The sequence below is a fragment of the Callospermophilus lateralis genome, chromosome 17, assembly GCF_048772815.1.
Source record: "Callospermophilus lateralis isolate mCalLat2 chromosome 17, mCalLat2.hap1, whole genome shotgun sequence".
Lineage (NCBI taxonomy): Eukaryota > Metazoa > Chordata > Mammalia > Rodentia > Sciuridae > Callospermophilus > Callospermophilus lateralis.
The window spans coordinates 59432194-59450321 of NC_135321.1; the positions used below are offsets into that span (position 1 = coordinate 59432194).

The following is an 18128-nucleotide window of genomic DNA, read 5'->3' on the forward strand; positions in this document are numbered from 1 at the left end:
GAAAGTTGACACAGAAATTCTAGATTTTTATATATTACCTCTACCACCCAAACCCAAACCATTTAACATTCAGTAGCTGCAGCTAAATTTCAAGATTTTATGTAAAACTTCAGGATATGAATGAAGGCATTCCAAAAAGAATGCAATATCATGATCTTAACTGAGAGTAGCCAAGAGACTGCAGCCTTTGGCAGAACTTGTTTTCCATGATGATGTACTTTCTTTCCCACACAGACCTCCTCTTAGTATCACAGGATACTTGCATGTAAGTTCACCAAACCCTGGGAATGATGCAAGCTACCAAATACACACTTGTTCCTCTAAGGCAGAGATGACTCTATGGTCCAAGGGTGAATCCCATGCTGCTGCTGCAATTTGATAAAAGATAATTTTTAAACATAGTTTAAATAATTTTAAACTATGGTTTTACTTTGAAGTTCTCTAGTTTTCATTGTTTACCTTGGTGTTTCCCTATCTCTTAAGAAGTATCACAAAGACTATGCATCCCAAATGCATCTATTTTCAGTAGAGGGTTGAGATGCACTCATTGAAAGTTGGCTTCTTTATATTTTTCCCATCTGTTTGTGTCTCTGCAAACCTTTTCATTCTGTTTCTTTGGTTCTGTGCTAGAAAACATGCAGAATCTTGTTCTGTAATTTCAGTTATGCCGAAATTGGCAGAATAGGATTATTGTTCATGTTCACTCCCGAATTTGTCTCCAGAATGTGGTGAAATCCTGGTTTATGTATGCCCTTGAAATTTTGCTAATTGTAGTCAAGGCCATGTTTTATTTTCAACAACTCCCATTGAAATGACTAAATGCTGAGTGGACCCAAATCGCTGCGGTGACATTAGATGATGCAGTATTTGGCATTAATAGGCTTGAGAATAAGAGTAAATTATATAGGTTAATCACCCTTCTTCCCCCCCCCCCAACATTTTGATACAGAATGAGACATAAGGATTGAAAGATACACATATAAAAGAAAAATAAAATTGGAAAACAGTAGAATATCAAGATGTCTTTCCTGCATTCTGTCACACTGATGGTCGTTGCAGCTGGAACTGCTGCACAGTCTTTGGAGGCTGAACAAAAGGAACAAGAACCAAGGGCAGGGGGATTCCTGGAAGCTCCTTCACTTGCTTCCAAAATCTCTTTTCAGTCTAGCCATGCACCTTCAGGTTTGCTACTCTTTCACCCTTTCTTGTCTTTACTCTCCCTGGATCAGATATGCCACTTTCAATTATCTGGTCTATAACTCTGAATGAAGAAACCAACTGAAGGGAACTTTTAGGCATTTCTCCATCCCGATTCTAAATAATAAGCAGCGCGAGTTGATTGCGCACCCAAATAAGCAAGGGAGGGTGAAGGCAAAGATCTTCCACTTGCGGCAACACCCCCTCTCCTCCCCGGTGCGGCAACAGTATTCTGGGGTCAGCTGGGAGTGAAGAGGAGCCACTGCCTTAGTCTCCCAGGATGCCTTTTCCTGGTGTTGCTAGTGTTGCAGGTTTTTAATTTTTGTACGACAGCACGATGCAGAGGCCGAGGCAAAAGACCACTTTCGACCCCTGGGGCAGCATCTCATCCCCAGTCCAGTTCTCGGCTCGCTCCGCCACCCCATCCTACCCTACTCCGAGGAGGGGTTCCTGCTTCCCCTTCGCCGCGCGCCCCCGCAGCGCACGTGCGCTCCCGGGACAACAGCAGGCGAGGCCTTGGCGCGCCCCCGCCTCACGGCCCCGCGCGCGCTCCGCCCGCCCTCCCCGCGCGTGCTCGTGCCCGCGGTCGCGGAGGCGCTCCTCTTCTCCCTGCTGCGGGCGTCGCGGGTGCGGGAGGAGGCGGAGTGGAGGAGTAGGAGGCTGGGCGGGCGGCGGGCTCTGGCGGGGGTCCGCGCCGGCCGGAAGGCGTCGGTGTGAGGGGCTCTGGAGCCCGAGAACCCGCGTCCCCCGGGGCTGATCCGCCGCGGGAGGGCGAGCGTGGTGCGCGCCGGAGGACTTCGAGGCCGCGGCCGGGAGCCCGGCTCCCCCGCCCCCGAGCCTGACGGGGTGGCGAGGCGGGATGCGGCTCTGGCGCAGGGAGAGGCCGGCCGAGCCCCCGCGGCGGCCCTGGGCGGCCAGGCTGTAGGAGCGGCGGCGTCGGCGGAGGCGGGCGGAGGGCGTCCGGCCCGGCCCCGGCCCCGGCCCGCGGAGGGCAGACACGGAGCAGCGAGCGGGGCGCAGCGACGCCGCGGTGCGGCGGGGCCGCGGGGCTCGGTAAGGCGGGGGCGCGGGCGGGCCGGGGGCGCAGGTGACGTGGGCTTGCGCCGCGGGGAAGGCTGCGGGGGCCTTTCTTTCTCTTTTAGAAAAAAATCTTTTAAAAGTAGAACCTCCTGATCGAATATTATTGAGGGACCATCTCGGGTTTCTCCTGGTTCCTCCTCCCCGGGACTCTTCTCCCGGCCTCCCGGGGCGCCCGGGGCTGCGGGCCCACAGCCTCCCGCGCTCGCATCCCGCTTTTCCTCACGGCCTCAGCGAATGAGACGTTGGGATAGGTTCCTGGCCTGCTGCAGTGCTCTGCGCCCCAGACTGAAGTCAGGCAACAGCCGCGCTCCCCGGGAATGGCTTAGTGTGGGAGCCTTGGGGACCCGGGTGCTGCCACAGGAGCCCGCGCGCGAGCGTTCCTCTAGGTTGTCCACTGTCGACAGCGCAGGTCTCGGCCCCCTGTGTGTGTGTGATGTCTCCGCTCCCTGGGACTCTGGTGGAGTTTGTCCTCTTATCTTTCTAATTGGCTGAAGTTGGCGCTACATGTTGGACGATAGTGATGACTTAGTGCCTTTTCCCCCCTCGATTTCCCCCGCCACCCCTGCAGGGTGCCTTTCTCATTTTGTTGACTAGATAGAGTAACTGTTTATGTTAAAGATTTTCATAAACCACACACAGGACAAGGTAGGGAGAGAAAGACATACTTGATTTCTTAGCTCTAGTCTGCCTCTGGATCCTGTGTAACCTCACCTTCTGGGGCTGAATCTTAGAGAAGGAGGGGAGGTGGACGCCCAGAGCAGGATGCTTGGGGTGCAGTTTAATAGTTATCTAATAGGAAACAGAATTTGGATAATTATAATTTTGATCTACACTCAGAATTAAAATCAGCTCTTAAAATGCTTGGGACACTGCATGATGTTACATGGATAACTAGCAGCAGGACGGTGGCATTGTTGCCAGCATCTCTTATTTTCCATTCTTTCAGAGTCTTATTTGGCACAGATTTAGACCTTTTAAGTAAGTCTGAATGGGAGTAATTTTACCGATGCATTGGTTGCTTTTGTAAAAGTTGTCTGTATTTATATTTCTGTGAGAAGAAGAAAAAGCTAATGATGCTATAGTACAGTGGCTTTGAAAATACCCAGATGTGCCAGTTTGATTCAGTAATTGGATCTTTTTGTGATATTTTTGAATAGTGATGGTTGTGGTTTAATTTTGCATTTTTTCTTATTGTGTGAATTAATGTTCAATTTAGAATCTACCATTGTTCCTTGGACTTAAGCATGAAAGAAATAGAAACAATAATTGCTGTTATAACACAACTTCAGAGTTTTCCTAGCACTCCTTGGTGTGTATTCTTTTTCACAGGGTTATTTGTGAAGTTGAGGTATTATTATGATGTGATTTCCATTTTCAGGAATGGACATGTGGACATAAAATTGGACATGTGGTGATGTTTTTATACAACAGGATCTGTAATGGTGTGAGGTTGGAATTGTGTTTAAACCAGTTATCTTCCTAACATGTCACTTTAGCAGTCATGGAATAAAGCAGCACTTTGGACAGAGACTTGTCCAGACTGCTAGGGTGGTAGCCCAGTTTACTTAGGATCCTGCACATGGAGGTGGGGGACAGGATTAAGTAGTGGGGCAGAAAAGATGTCAGTGGGACAGAGAGGAAATGCTAGTTGAAGAATGTTCTTTCCTTATATAACTGTTTTGTTTTCCAGGGAGAAACTAAGAACCAGTGAGGTAGGCTCAACTATCATTAGAGCCTTTGATGTTGGTTTGAATTCCAGTAGTAGTTATGTTCCTTTTATTTCCTTTGCCCAGCCCCACATAATTTTCCAGTCACCAAAACTTTTCTGCAGTTGGGCTGAGACTTTAATGGCAATACATTCATCTTTCATCTCCATTTCAACACACACATATCTATCTCTCTCCCTCCCTCCCCCTCCCACCCTCTTTCTTTCTTTCTCTCTCTGCAACAATCAAAGATTTTTGTTGTTGTTGCTAGTTTATTCTTTGGATGACATATTCAACAGTGTTTTCCCTTCCCAAGCTGATCTGGACATAGTATCTGCAGAGTGTACATAGATACTCTTGCCTATAAATGTATAGATGCGTTTAATAAATGTCAGGCACTAGTAGCTGTTTTCATCATAAGACTGTGGTAGCAAAAGAAAAATAAAATGCACTAAACATAGTTGTATTTTTAAAGGCCAAAACTAGCATCTTTGAGAAACTTTAGTCTCTAACCCATGAATATATAATCTGATGTCCATGGAAGTGGTCAAGAGACAGCCAGGACTTGAAGTTGAGCTGCCTTTGGGTTTCTGTCACTTCATAGATGAGTGCACCTTTTCTGGGCACATCTTTGAGCTTGTTTTCCTTATCTGTAAAATAGCGATCAGAAAGCTTGCATTGTCTTCCTCATAGTGTTGTGAAGGATCAGACAATAGTAAGAATGTGGAAATGCTTTGTATATCTGTTTTCATCTGTTTAAGATATTACTGTTATTACATATAAACTTAGTATTGAATACAGTCTTATTTCACTTGGCAAATTGACCTGGTAAACTGTTTTATTTATTTATTTTTGCAGTGCAGGGCATTGAATCCAGAGTCTCATGCCTGCTAGGCAAACACAGAATCACTGAGCTACATCCTTGGTCCTTGACAAACTGTCTTAAATGTTTTAACAGCAATTTTAAAAATGTAGATAAGGGGCAAGAATGCATTAAATTTCTTCCAGTTCCAAAATTTGTGATTTTTATCTCATTATTGAGAAAATTCTTATACCTACAGTTTTAGACTCTTTGGAATTTTCAGTTACTTCGGGACAGGACAAATTTATTGAGATTTTTTTGAGATTCTTAAAAGTTCCAGTTCATAATACCCAAGGAAGTTACAAGTTAGAATGTGTGAATGGTAAAAACTATTTTGTATTTGTCTGCATTATTTAGTGGGATTGGTTGAAAAATCTCAAAAGAGTAATATTTCTTGATGTGCAAATTATGTGAAACTCCAGTTTCAGTGTCCTTAAAGAAAGTTTTATGGGGACAGATTCACCCTTACTTGTTTTTGTTGTCTATGGCTAGTTTGGTGTACAACAGCAGACTCAAGCACTCTTGAGAGACTGCATGGACTGGAAAGCCTAAAATATTCATTATCTGGCCCTTGACAGAAAAAAATTGTCAACTCTGATTTAGGACTTCAGATGTTTTGCTTAATTAGTACACATAATATTTCCTGTCATAGCAGTATAAAGTTAAGAGTTGTGGAAAGGTATGATTTTTACTTTGGAACAAGAGAGAATTGGATTCAAATGCTAGCAGTGATATTTATAAACTTTGGTCCTGGACAAACTCTCATCTTGGTGCTTCAGGTACCTTCATTGTCATCAAGGAATAGCAGTACCTTAGAAGGTCTTAGTGAGGTTGAAATGAACGGGTCAAGGCTTAACAAAATATCAGGCAATTTAGTAAGTACACAGTAAGTGATACATGATGATTGTAAATTCTAGCCTAACAGCATGCCTGAAGTATTGTATATTCTACGTTTGTCCTTAGCTGAGTAGTGTGCTACTTGTTCTGAAATTTTCTCCTTTACTGAAACCATTATTTAATTAATAGCTAATAATTGGAATAACTTGAGAAATTTCCTATATGTTGTACTATATATTTTTAAATACCTATATATTTTAGATAATTAAGAATGAGGGGAAAAAGTAATTCTGTTATTCATAGATCCTGGTTCTTGGTAATTTCCTGGTAATGTTCTTAAGTTTGCAGGGTAAGTTTAAAAACTACTTTTATTCTAATACTGGCTTTTTTTCCTTAATATTTAAAACTTTTTTTTTAGTTGTAGATGGACACAATACCTTTATTTTTATGTGATGCTGAGGATTGAACCTAGTGTCTCACAAGTGCTGGGCAAGTGCTCTACCACTGAGCCACACCCCTAGCCCCTGGCTTTATCTTTTTTTTGAGAAAGTTATGTGGGAAAACCCTCTTTTAATTAAACTAAGTCTAGATAACCTTCCTGGTGTGTGTAATACACTCTTCAGTCTTCCTTATGATTTACATTAACCTCTGGAACATCTTCTTTATAGAAGAAATAATAAAAGCTATTGTTCCCCCAGTGGTCGACCTAGTTTACTATTTACAGATTTTGATATTAAGCCCCCCTCCCTTTTTTTTTCTTAAGTATTTGGCTTAAATTACTTTACAGTTGAGAAATTTGGTGTGCTGCTAGACCTCAGATGCTGATTTATTTAATCCCAAAGGAAGAGTGAGCAAATAAAAAAAGGCCATTGTTCTGACTGAGTTAAACAAAACAGAATTGGAGTCATTGTGACTCTTGTAGGCCTACAAATCATGTGGTTTTTGTGGCCTTAGATGATGCTTAAATGCAGTGGGATGATCCTGGTGAGGTAGTAGGGGGTATTAAATTCCCACACTGTCTTTGGTGGAATAGTGCATTAGAGACAGAGGGGTTCTTCCATGTAGCCGTAGAGCCCTGCACTAGAATAATACAGGGCTCTAATTTAACCTCTTTAAAAAGGAGAGATCTAAAGAAAACACATGTCAAGATGAGATTGTATTTTCTTTTGAGGTTAAAAAACAAACAAAACCAGAGGTTTCCTATCTGGCAGATGAAAGTTGAACAGGGATATTCCCTACGGTAGTATAATGTAGATTGTGTAAAATAGATAATTACAAATTTTCAGTATACTTAGACAAGGGGACTTTCCCTGGTATTTAAGAGAGATTGTTTTAGAGGAACAGGTAAAAGGAAGTGAGAAATGGGATGTTTGGCTTAATTTCTCATGAGAAGGATATGTATTAGAATATTCAGAGTGGATGTAAGATTTTGATTTTTAAGGGCATCCAATTACTTTCCTTATGGCTTTCTGTCTTTTAGAATATTTTATACTTTGAATTATCATGTCATTAACATTGGAGTTTGCATGGATGGAAACATTGAAAGGAAATGCATATGTGACTCAGCCCTTTGGAAATGTTATGTGTGTTTAAATTGTCCCTATAGGCACCATACTCAGATTTTCCTCCATTTGTCCTAAAACATTAAAGGTTTTGTTATAGTTGTGGGCAGGCCATTTGACTGCATTGTTGTTTTATTCCCTTGTGTTCCTCTTTTCGTTGGAAAAATAAGTAGTCAAAAGGTCTCTTAAGATGAGTAGCATTTTCAGTGATTTTGAAGAACATACCACGTCAAGTTCAGTAATTACCTAGAATCTTAAAGGCAGACAAAAAAAAAAAGCAATTTTTAATAGGAAAAGGAGTTTTGAACCTGGTGCTGGAGGACCTGGGTATTTGTCTTGGCTGTGCTATAAACAGTCCATGACTTAAGTAATTCATTTTCCTCATACATAAAATGAAGGGACAGATTGGAGGTCTCTAAGGTCCCTTTATGTTTCAATGCCATTATTATCATTTTGTCTGTGATGTTGGGGATCGAACTCAGGATCTCAGGCTTGCTAAACAAGTGCTCTGTTATTGATGTATACCTCAGCCTTTTTACTAAAAAATTCTGTGATTATTTTATTTTATTTTTTGGTGATACTGAGGATTAAACCCAGGGGTGCTCTCCCACTGAGCCACATCCCTAGCTGTTCTTTAATTTTGTATTTTGAATTTGTGATCTTCCTACCTTAGCCTCCTGAACTGATGGGATTACAGGTGTGTGCTACTGTGCCTGGCTAATTTTTTTTTTTAAAGTAGGGACATCATCTTGCATTTGCCCCATTTTCTGTTCTTACCCAAGGAGAACCCGACGGGACTTGCTCATTGCTTTTTATCCAGTGGTCATTCACATTCCGCAGCAATCCTGAGCCCAATTAGGATGAGGGAAACCAAATTTTTCTTCTCTTTTTTAAAATATTTTTTAATTGTAAGTGGACACAATACCTTTATTTTATTTATTTATTTTTATGAGGTGCTGAGGATTGAACTCAGTGCCCCACACATGCTTGACAAGTGCTCTACTACTGAGTTAAAACCCCAGTCCTCTGTCTTCTCTTTTTAAGTACTGGGGTTTGAAACCAGAGAAGCTTTACCACTGAGTTACATCCCTAGCCCTTTTTTATTTTTTTATTTTGAGACAGGGCCTCACTGAGTTGCCAAGTCTGGTCTTGAACTTGTGATCCTTCTGCTTCAGCTTTTCAAATTTCTGGGATTACAGTGGTGTGCCACTGCATCTAGCTCCACATCTCTATTATCAGTAGCAATTGAGTACATCTGTGTATCTTGTACCATGCTAAATGTGGTGGAAAATAGAGATGAGAGAAGGTGCCATTGAGTCTCTGCCCTTGGGAGGTGTTCATTTGATTAGGATAATAAAACTATATTAGGAAATAGACTATTACAAAATAGTAGATAGGGAGACAGTTAAATTAATCAGCAGTTTGAGGATTTGGGATGTACTATTGGAGAAGATGCTTTGTGGTCTTGTGAGTTTGAACATACGTAAGATGAGTTTGTAGACTGCCTCTAAAATTTGATCATTCTCAGAGAAACAACAGCTCTGATCAACCTGTTGATAGTGCACTCTCAAGTCTAGATTTTTATACTCATTTTGCGTAACTGCTTAGTTTACTAGATGAAAGGAAAAAGCTACTTACTTCAATTCAGTACAAATGTGTTCAGGGGCATCCTTTCTTTTGAAAAGCCAAGCATGTGAGAAGTGACAGGAGACCAAAGTGACCCTGAGGCAATAAATTTGTGCCTTGAATCTCATCTTTCTGTTTTAAGGCTTTAAACCCTACAATTATTTATTTCCTAAATTATTATTCCATGTTTATTGGATCATCTCTTATAGTAGGCACACATAGCTTATGTTTTAGGTAGTGTGATAACTAATTGTCCATTGGATGCTATTGCCCCAAGATTTCCTCAGGTTTTATTTGAAGGAATAAATAAAAACTACATTGTTTAGTTAGAGACTACATTTCCTAACCTCTCTGTTCAAGATGCATGTGGCTATGTGACTCAATTTTGGCTAAATGGATGTGAATGGAAGTGCTATGTAAGGTTTCTGGGTCATGGCCTTAGAAAGAAAGCTAATTTCCTTCTACTTCTTCCTTCCCTGTTTTGTGATGAGAATATAGGATGTTAACATGGTACTGGGTCCGATTACTCTACCTTCAAGGTTAGAGCAGGACTCTAGAGGGAGATGGATGAATGCAATAGCTTCCTGCATAATCTCTTGCTCATTTTCTGTTGGTGATTGAGAGAGGAATAAAATTCTGTCTTTTCAGATATTTATACTTTAAATGAATAAATCACTTGTCTTAAATCATCCTATCCTTCACATTATGAGCCTTTCTACTATGACCCAATTAATTTTTTTTAAACTTTAAAAAATTTGCTATTTTTATTGTACCAGGGATTGAACACAGTGGTGTTAAACCACTGAGCCATATTCCCAGCCCTTTTTATTTTGTATTTTGAGACAGGGTCTTGCTAAGTTGCTAAGGACCACAAAGTTGCTGAGGCTGGCTTTGAACTTGCTGTCTTCCTTTCTCAGACCCCTCCCTACAGCTGCTGTGGCCTTTTTTTTTTTTTCCCAGCAGAAATTTTCAGTAGTTGTTTCTATTTGCTGACTCTCCTTCCTTACCACTGATTCTTTCTTTGGCCAGATCTATTTGAAGTCTTGTTCTGTTACTCTGTTGAAATTGTTTTCATTTTTAAAAAATGTTTTTGTGGTGTTGGGGAACCCAGGGCCTTGTGCATGCTAGGCAAGTGCTCTATTACTGAGTTACTTTCTGAAATTGGTTTTAATCAAAATGTATAATGGCCCATATCTTGCCTGAGCTAATGGCCATTTATTTCAGTGTCTATATCTTATTGATCTCTCACCAGCATTTCATACTGATTACTACTTCTGACCCCTTAGCTATGCATTTTTATTTCTATATTCTTTTTTGTGAGTTTATCTCTAACCCTCTTATCTCTACCCCTCTCCTTATCTTCACTTGAAACATATCCCTGATCTCTAAAGTAATTCACCCATTTTTCTGATTGCAGAGATCAGTTATATGTAGAAGAAGTTCAGATTCTTGTCTCTAGTACTGCTTTTTTCCCTTTGAGTGCTGGACTCATTCTATTTCACACCACCTCTTGGCATGAAGAAAGCAGGACTATAAGTTCTTCCTTTGATTTACACTGTCCTTAGCCTCCCTCATGCCTTCATAATCTCAGTGAGTGGCACCATCATCTGCCCACTTGTGGAGGCCAAAACCCCTGGAGTCATCCTTGATTTTTTTTTTTCTTAGTCATCTCATGTTAGGTCTAGTCAGCTCCATCTTTATTTAGAATATAAACTGAACCTGATCCCATCTCTTCTCCCCACCCATATTAAAACCTAAGCTAATTTCTTTTCTCAATATCTACCAACACTTTTCCTTTTCTCTACTCTTTTAATTTTTTTAAAATATGTATTTTTTAGTTATAGTTGGACACAACACCTTTATTATTTATTTATTTTATGTAGTGCTGAGGATTGAACCCAGGCCCCGAATGCGCTAGGCCAGTGCTTTACTGCTGAGCCACAATCCTAGCCCCCTTTCCTTTACTCTTGATGTCATCCTTCCCCTCATTTTCCCAACATAGGAGCCAAAATAATGTTAATCAGATTTTAACATTGTCTTATTTACTAGCTTTTCACTACACACTATACTAAAACTTAAGAAATTTTTCATGGAAACAAAACCATCATCTTGGTCATGTGTGAGGTTTATTATATAATTATTAGTGATAATCTTCCAGTGGAGGTTTTGTCTTTAGGGGTCTTTTGTAACTGCCAGGAGACATTTTTGGTGGTGACAAGTTGGAAGAGGGGGAGTTTCTACTGGCATTTCTCAGACAGAGGCCAGGGAGGGTGTTGAGCATTCTACAATGTTCAAAACAACCTCCAACAGTAAAAATTTATGTTGTCCAGAACGTCAAAAGTATATGATCTGGTTTCTGGCCTCCTTTTCCAACCTCATCTTTCTCTGTCCTTCTTCTGCAGTCAAACCGATTTCCTTTTCTTTTTTTCTGTAGACTTAAATTTTTTTTTTAATATACATATATTTTTTTGCAGTGAATCCAGGGCCTTGTGCATGCCAGGCAAACACTTTACTATTAAACAATACTCGTAGCCCTTGTAGACTTAAATTTTAGGCTCACAGCAAAACGGAGTAGATGGTGCAGAGATTTCCCATATAGTCCTGTCCTCATACCTACACAGCTTTATCCGTTATCTATATTTCTCACTAGAGTGGTACATTTGTCACAGTTGATGAGCTTAAATTGACACTCCCAGTCAGTAGTTTATAGTAGGGGTCACTCTTGGTGCTGTATATTCTGTGGATTTGGGCAAATGTAAAATGATGTATGTCTACCACTAAAGTATCATGAAGTAGAGTTTTGCTGGGTAAAAAGCCCTCTGTGCTCTGCATGTTCTTCCCTCCATCCCTTCTGTACTCTGGTAACCACAGATCTTTTTATTGTTTCTATAGTTTTGTCTTTTCTCGACTGTCATATAGTTGGAATCATATACTATGTAGTTTTTCACATTGGCTTCTTTCACTTAGTAGAATGCATTTACGATTCCTCCATACCTTTTTGTTGCTTGATGGTCCATTTCTTTTTAGCACCAGATGATATCCCATTGTCTGGTTGCACCATAATTTAACTGTTTACCTGTGGAAGATCAACTGGGTTGCCTCCATGCTTTGGCAATGTAAATAGAACTGTGATAAGTATCCATATGCAGGTTTTATGTGGACATAAGTTTTCAAGTTTTCTGAGTAAATACCAAGGAGCACAATTGTTGGATCATATAGTAAGGGTATATTCAGTTTTGCCAAATACTGCAAAATTATCTTCCCAAGTGGCCATTGTTATCAGCAGTGAATGAGAATTCCCATTGTTCTACATTCTTGTCAGCCTTTGGTAGCGTTTGTGTCCTTATTTCAGTCATTCTTATAGTTGTGTATTGGGTGACGTTCTTTCTTTCCCTTGAATAAGATAAACACATACTTTGTAAGGGATATGTACTTGCTATTCTTTTTGCTTAGAATGTACTTATTTATTTTGGTGCTGGAAATCGAACCCAGGGCCTCATGCTTGTCAGGCAATTGAGTCACATCCCCAGCCCCCTTTTAGGTCTGTGTGTGGTTGCTTTCCCTTTTCCCCGTTTTGGTGCTGAGTGAACCCTATACCACTAAGCTACATCTCTAGCTCCTAAGGACTTTGTGATTGATTACCTGTATATAGCACCCCCACCTCTCTCTTCCATATCTTGTTTTATCTTTTTCTTTTTTAATATTTATTTTTTAGTTGTAGTTGGACACAATACCTTTATTTTATTTGCTTTTTTTAATATGGTGCTGAGGATTGAACCCAGGGCCTCTCATGTGCTAGGCGAATGCTCTACCACTGAGCCACACCACCAGCCCCTTGTTTTATCTTCTTGTTAGCTTATTATTTATTTGTATATGTGGTTAATGTACAATGACCCTCTCTATAAACTTCTGAAGGGGCAAGCACCTGTCAGGGTACCTGCTATATTTCTAACATTCCTCCTTAATAAATACCTATTGATGATAGAAAGGTGCCTGAGTCTCTTGTAGGAATAGAACAGGGTTTTTAGCAATTGTGGAAAGTCAGAGGACCTGACTAGAAGTGATAGAGAAGGTTATAATTTTTTGGAAGGTGGGAAAAAAAGTTTCCACCTTATGAGACAGTGTTGCTTCAGTCTAAAGACTGAAATATTAAAGTAATTTCTTTTGTAGAATGGAGGAATTCACCTTCATGTTTTTGTGAGGAGGCAGATAGCAAAAGAATCAGCTAATGGGGCTGGAGTTGAACCTCAGTGGTAGAGCGCTCAACTAGCACGTGTGGGGCGCTGGGTTCGATTCTCAGCACCACATAAAAATAAATAAATAAAGGTATTGTGTCCAACTACAACTAAAACAAAATATTAAAAAAAAAAGAATCAGTTGATGCGAGCTTCTTTTTAAATTTATTTTTTAGTTGTAGTTAGATACAACACCTTCATTTTATTTATTTATTTTTATGTGGTGCTGAGAATACAACACAGGGCCTCGCACATGTGAGGCAAGCAGTTTGCCCCTGAGCCACAACCCCAGCCCCTGATGGGAGCTTTTTAAGGATGAAAAGTTACTTCAGGGTTTAACTGTCTCATACCACTTGTCTCTTGGAGATTAGTGAATGCCACATTACACAGGCCTCTAGAGAATCTGTGGCCTAACCTTTCTTCAGACTTTGGGAAGTGACCACCTACCCTTACTTTTTTTCTTTCTCTCTCTCTCTCTCTCTCTCTCTCTCTCTCTCTCTCTCTCTTTTTAACAATGTAAGATATAAGTATTTTGTTTTTTATTAACATCATGATTTCTTGCCATAGTGAAGAGTAAATAAAACATTATGGTTTAATAAAGATTTTTCAGAGGACCTAGAGATTTTTTTTTTTTTGGTATATTAAGTTTCTGAAAACTAACTTATTCACCAGACAGACCAGTTTTTCAGAAAAGGATTCTTACTGTTAAAATAAAATTACTCATTTTGTTAAATTGGAATATCCCTCCTTGCATTTCCAACACCAGACAGATTTGCTTTATTTTTTGCAAGATAGCTCTATAAATGTCATTTGAAAGATGGCTGGTTCTCTTATCTTTTCACTAGCCTTTTCTCTTTCCAGGCTAAATGTACTAATTTTCTTCAGTTATTTCTCATGTGACAGGGTTTTTAGATCCTTTTTAAGGTCTGTCCCTAACACTTTTGGGACTGGGGCAAGAATACAAATGGAAATCTGTATGCTATGTGTCTGAAAATTTATAAGTTGTAAATCAAGCTGAGAAAGATGTCCTGTTGCCTGCCTTAACAAACAAAGCTTCATAGTGACATAGGTCAGAGTAAGAGGATTCAGATTCCTCTGTTCTGCTTGAGAACAGGGTAAAGTGCAAGGAGGGCCCCAATATCCTCATCTATTCTCCAGGCTCCTTATATATGAGGCACTTTATGGGACTTGCATATATTTTTGTCATACCCCCACATATCATTAAGACAGCAGATCTTTGACCATTAGTCTAGGGTGATATATATTAGTGGTGGGGATGTCTACCCTTGGAAAAATCAACCCAGAGAAAAGCAGACCTGGAAGCAAGTAAGAAATTCTGGGTTCCTGCTCAAGATGAGGGCCTGTAGGCTGTATATGAGCACATTGTCAGGTCCCGAGAACAGCTGGCGGCATGATCAAGCTATGGACGTGGAAGACCAATGTATGCTTCTCCAAAGCTTGAGGTCTAGGACAGGGCCCTGTTGCTTAGGTCCAACAAAACATTATTCTTTCTTAGTCAAACTGAATTTGACCTTGTTTGCCAGAGTCTTTTTTGGGGAAAAATGTTAAGTTGCCTCTTAGAGTGCTTCAAATTATAGCTGGCATTTTAGCTAGAGCTTCCTAACTGATGATGCAGATGGGCCAGAAATACTCATTCTTTTAAATCATCAGAGAGGACTGTCAGGGACAGAGTGTCAAGAACTTCTAGGTTGATTAGGTTTGGGCTCCAGCAGCATGACCTATTTACCCCAGGGTGCCTGTACTAGTACTGTCAGTTTTGGTATATATCATAAGGAAAAAAAAGATTGGGAAATCCTCCTCTAAATTGATATGTGGTGACCCTGCAGGTCTCATTGTACCAACTATTTTATGTACAACTTTAAAAGTATTTTTTTATGATACTTATTTGGCCCAGTTGACAACATTGGAGGTGTCAAAGTAGGTTTCGTGCTCTTATTAATAAGGAAATAAATCCAGGTTAAATGATTTTTTTCTAACAACATATTCTCAAGTAGGGCAACTCAAACTAGAACTCCATTCTTTTGGCTCTTATTTTGGTATATTCTCTCTATTAACCCAAATTATGTTCCTTGTGCCTTTACTTATTTATTTATTTTGGACCACTTATAACCTCTGGTTCATTTGGGGACTTGGAGGCAGTTACATTTTTTAGAACTTTTCTGTCATAACTTCCATTATGTGGTCTCCCTTTATTGTTAGTTTTTGATCTAAGTATCCAGCTTTACATTTAATCTTTATTAAACAATATTATTTTTTTAAAGAATTTTTTTAGTTGTACCTTTATTTTATTTATTTATTTTTTTTATATGGTGCTGAGGATTAAACCCGGTGCTTCATACATGCTAGGTGAGCACTATACCACTGAGCCAAAACCCCAGCCCAAACAGTATTATTTTTATGATACGCAACCAGTTGATCCAGCATCTTGAAACTTTTTTTTTAAAGAGAGAGTGAGAGAGGGAGAGAGAGAGAGAGAATTTTTAATATTTAATTTTTAGTTTTCGGAGGACACAACATCTTTGTTTGTATGTGGTGTTGAGGATCGAACCCGGGCCACATGCACACCAGGCGAGCGCGCTACTGCTTGAGCCACATCCCCAGCCCAGCATCTTGAAACTTGATTTCGTATATTACCCATTTTCATAGCTCTCTTCCTTGGATTAATATTATATTTAGTTATTACAGTGATATTTGTCTGAAATGATTATTCCAAAGTCATTTTTAGAAGGTTAAGTTATTTCTAAGGTAGGAAAACAAGGAAAATGTATTTCTTTCATAAAACAGTTGTGATAAAATTCTGGCAATGTAAATGTAAATTCCCTTTCTTTTAATTTAGTGCCCATTTTGTACTAATCTTTACAAATGACCTTTTAGTTGAACCTTATATCAACACTGGGAGCATTCTTTTGTAGGAAGGGAACTAGGCCTGGAGAAATGTAGTTACTTGCTCAGGTTTTCCCATCTGGGTTGTGGGTTGTTGCAGAATTTGTATCTGGATCTGTTTAGCCTTGAAGTACCCGTATTTTCCTCATACTACTTTATAATGAAAAAGTGATTTCTAAACATTTAACTTGATGTCGCAAAAGAGTGTTTTCCAGAATTATGTTCTTATCATTTATAGTAATGAATTCTTGAATATTACTCATGCACAGGACAATTTCCCTCACTAACAAAGAAATATCTGGTCAGAGATGTTAGTAGTGCCAAAGTTGAGAAACCCTGTTAAGAGTTTTGAGAAGTCAACGTTTTGCTTTGTGTATACGCCACTTGTATTTTTATTCTTTATCATGGTGATAGATATTGGAATGCATGGAAGATTCTGAACTTTTTTTGTGCATCTAGTTCATATTCTTAATTTGTCCTCCTTCCTTCATCCCTACTTGGGAACAGGTAATAAATGATTATAAAGCATGATATTTATTCCTTCCAACTCTTTATTGCTTCCTGAGGATCAGGGATTTAATGCTAAAAGGCTTTCTGAGTGGTGATGGTTAGACTTCTTATGTTTTAGTTCTTATTTTTGTTATAACATTTGATAGGAAAAAGGTGTTTTGAAACATGCAGCTAAGCTGGCCTTTGTGTATTGACTCAATAACCAGTTTTAACTTGTGTGAGAATTTATTTATTAGTTAAAACATGGGTGTAAAGGAATGATTGTTCAGCATTCTAGTATGAGTTTCTTTTTTGGTACCAGGGATGTTGAACCTTAGGGGTGCTGAACTGCTGGACAGGGTCTCAAAAAAAAAAAAAAGTTGCTTAGGTTCTTGCTAAGTTGCTGAGACTGGCCTTGAACTTGTGCTCTTCCTGCCTCAGCCTCCTGAGTTGCTGGAGTTACCCCAAGCTTGATTTTGTATCCCTGTGGTCCAGATTACCATAACCACCTCCTTAAATTTAATTTTCATTGTGTCATTTTGAGTGTCCAAGAACTGTCAGAAGTTTCCAGTTTCATACTGTACAAGTTCAGCTTATTTGGATTTAGTGTCATTAAATGGGAAATAGCTGCCTTATCAGTATTACCAAGTTATTATTAATGCTAGCAGTTATTTTTGATGTGCTAGTAACTATTTCAAGCCCCTTACATGTATTATCTGGTTTAAATTCCCCATGATATAGTTACTTACATTTTTTTTGGTGATAAAATATATATAACAAATTTTTCTGTCAATTGTTTTTTTGTGTTAAATTCAGTAGTGTTAAGTATTTACATTGTTGAGCAACAGATATCTAGAGTGTTTTAATCTTGCAACAATAATTGTTCTTTTTCTGTTTTTGCTAGTAGCCACCTGATGGTTGTGAAAGGATGCCTCATTGTGGTTTTGATTTGCATTTCTCTAATGATAGTGATACTGAACATTTTTTCATTTTGTTGGGTTTGTTCGCATTTTATCTTTGCAGAAAGGCCTTTACCCATTTTTAAATAATTTTTTTTTGTGGGGGATTGTTGAGTTGTAGAATTTGTCATATGTTCTAGTTATATCAATCTCTGATTTCATTTTGTCCCATTCAGTGGTTTGTTTTTTTCTCTATTGATAGTGTCCTGTGTTTTTGATGTCATATGCAAGAAATCATTATCAGATCCAGTGTCATGAAGTTCCCTGTTGTCCTTTAAGAGTTTTATAGTTTTAGTTCTTATATTTAGATTGTAGAATCAATTTGAGTTAATTTTTATACCTAGTATAAGGGTCCAATTTATTTTTTATGTGAATGACCAGTGTTTCAAGTAACATTTCTGTAATCTTGTTTTTTCCAATTGAATGGTCTTAGCACTCTGTCAAAAATCATTTGAGGGGCTGGGATTGTAGTTCAGTGGTAGAGAGCTTGCCTAGCACGTGTGAGGCACTGGATTTTATCCTTAGAACCACATAAAAATAAAATAAAGGTATTATGTCCATCTACAACTAAAAAATTTTTTTTGAAAAAAATCGTTTGACAGTTGGGAGTGATGGTACATGCTTATAATCCTAACTACTTAGGAAGCTTAGGCACGAGGATCACAAGTTGG

General features: G+C 39.3%; 1 long non-coding RNA gene across 1 annotated transcript in view; it reads left to right on the forward strand.

The window, feature by feature from the left end:
* Window positions 1-1882: 1882 nt before the first annotated feature.
* LOC143638100 (uncharacterized) overlaps window positions 1883-18128 on the forward strand; it is a 71684-nt gene continuing 55438 nt past the window's right edge. The window contains exon 1 of the long non-coding RNA XR_013154545.1: window positions 1883-2250. This is a non-coding gene — a long non-coding RNA (uncharacterized LOC143638100). The remainder of the gene's footprint in view (window positions 2251-18128) is intronic.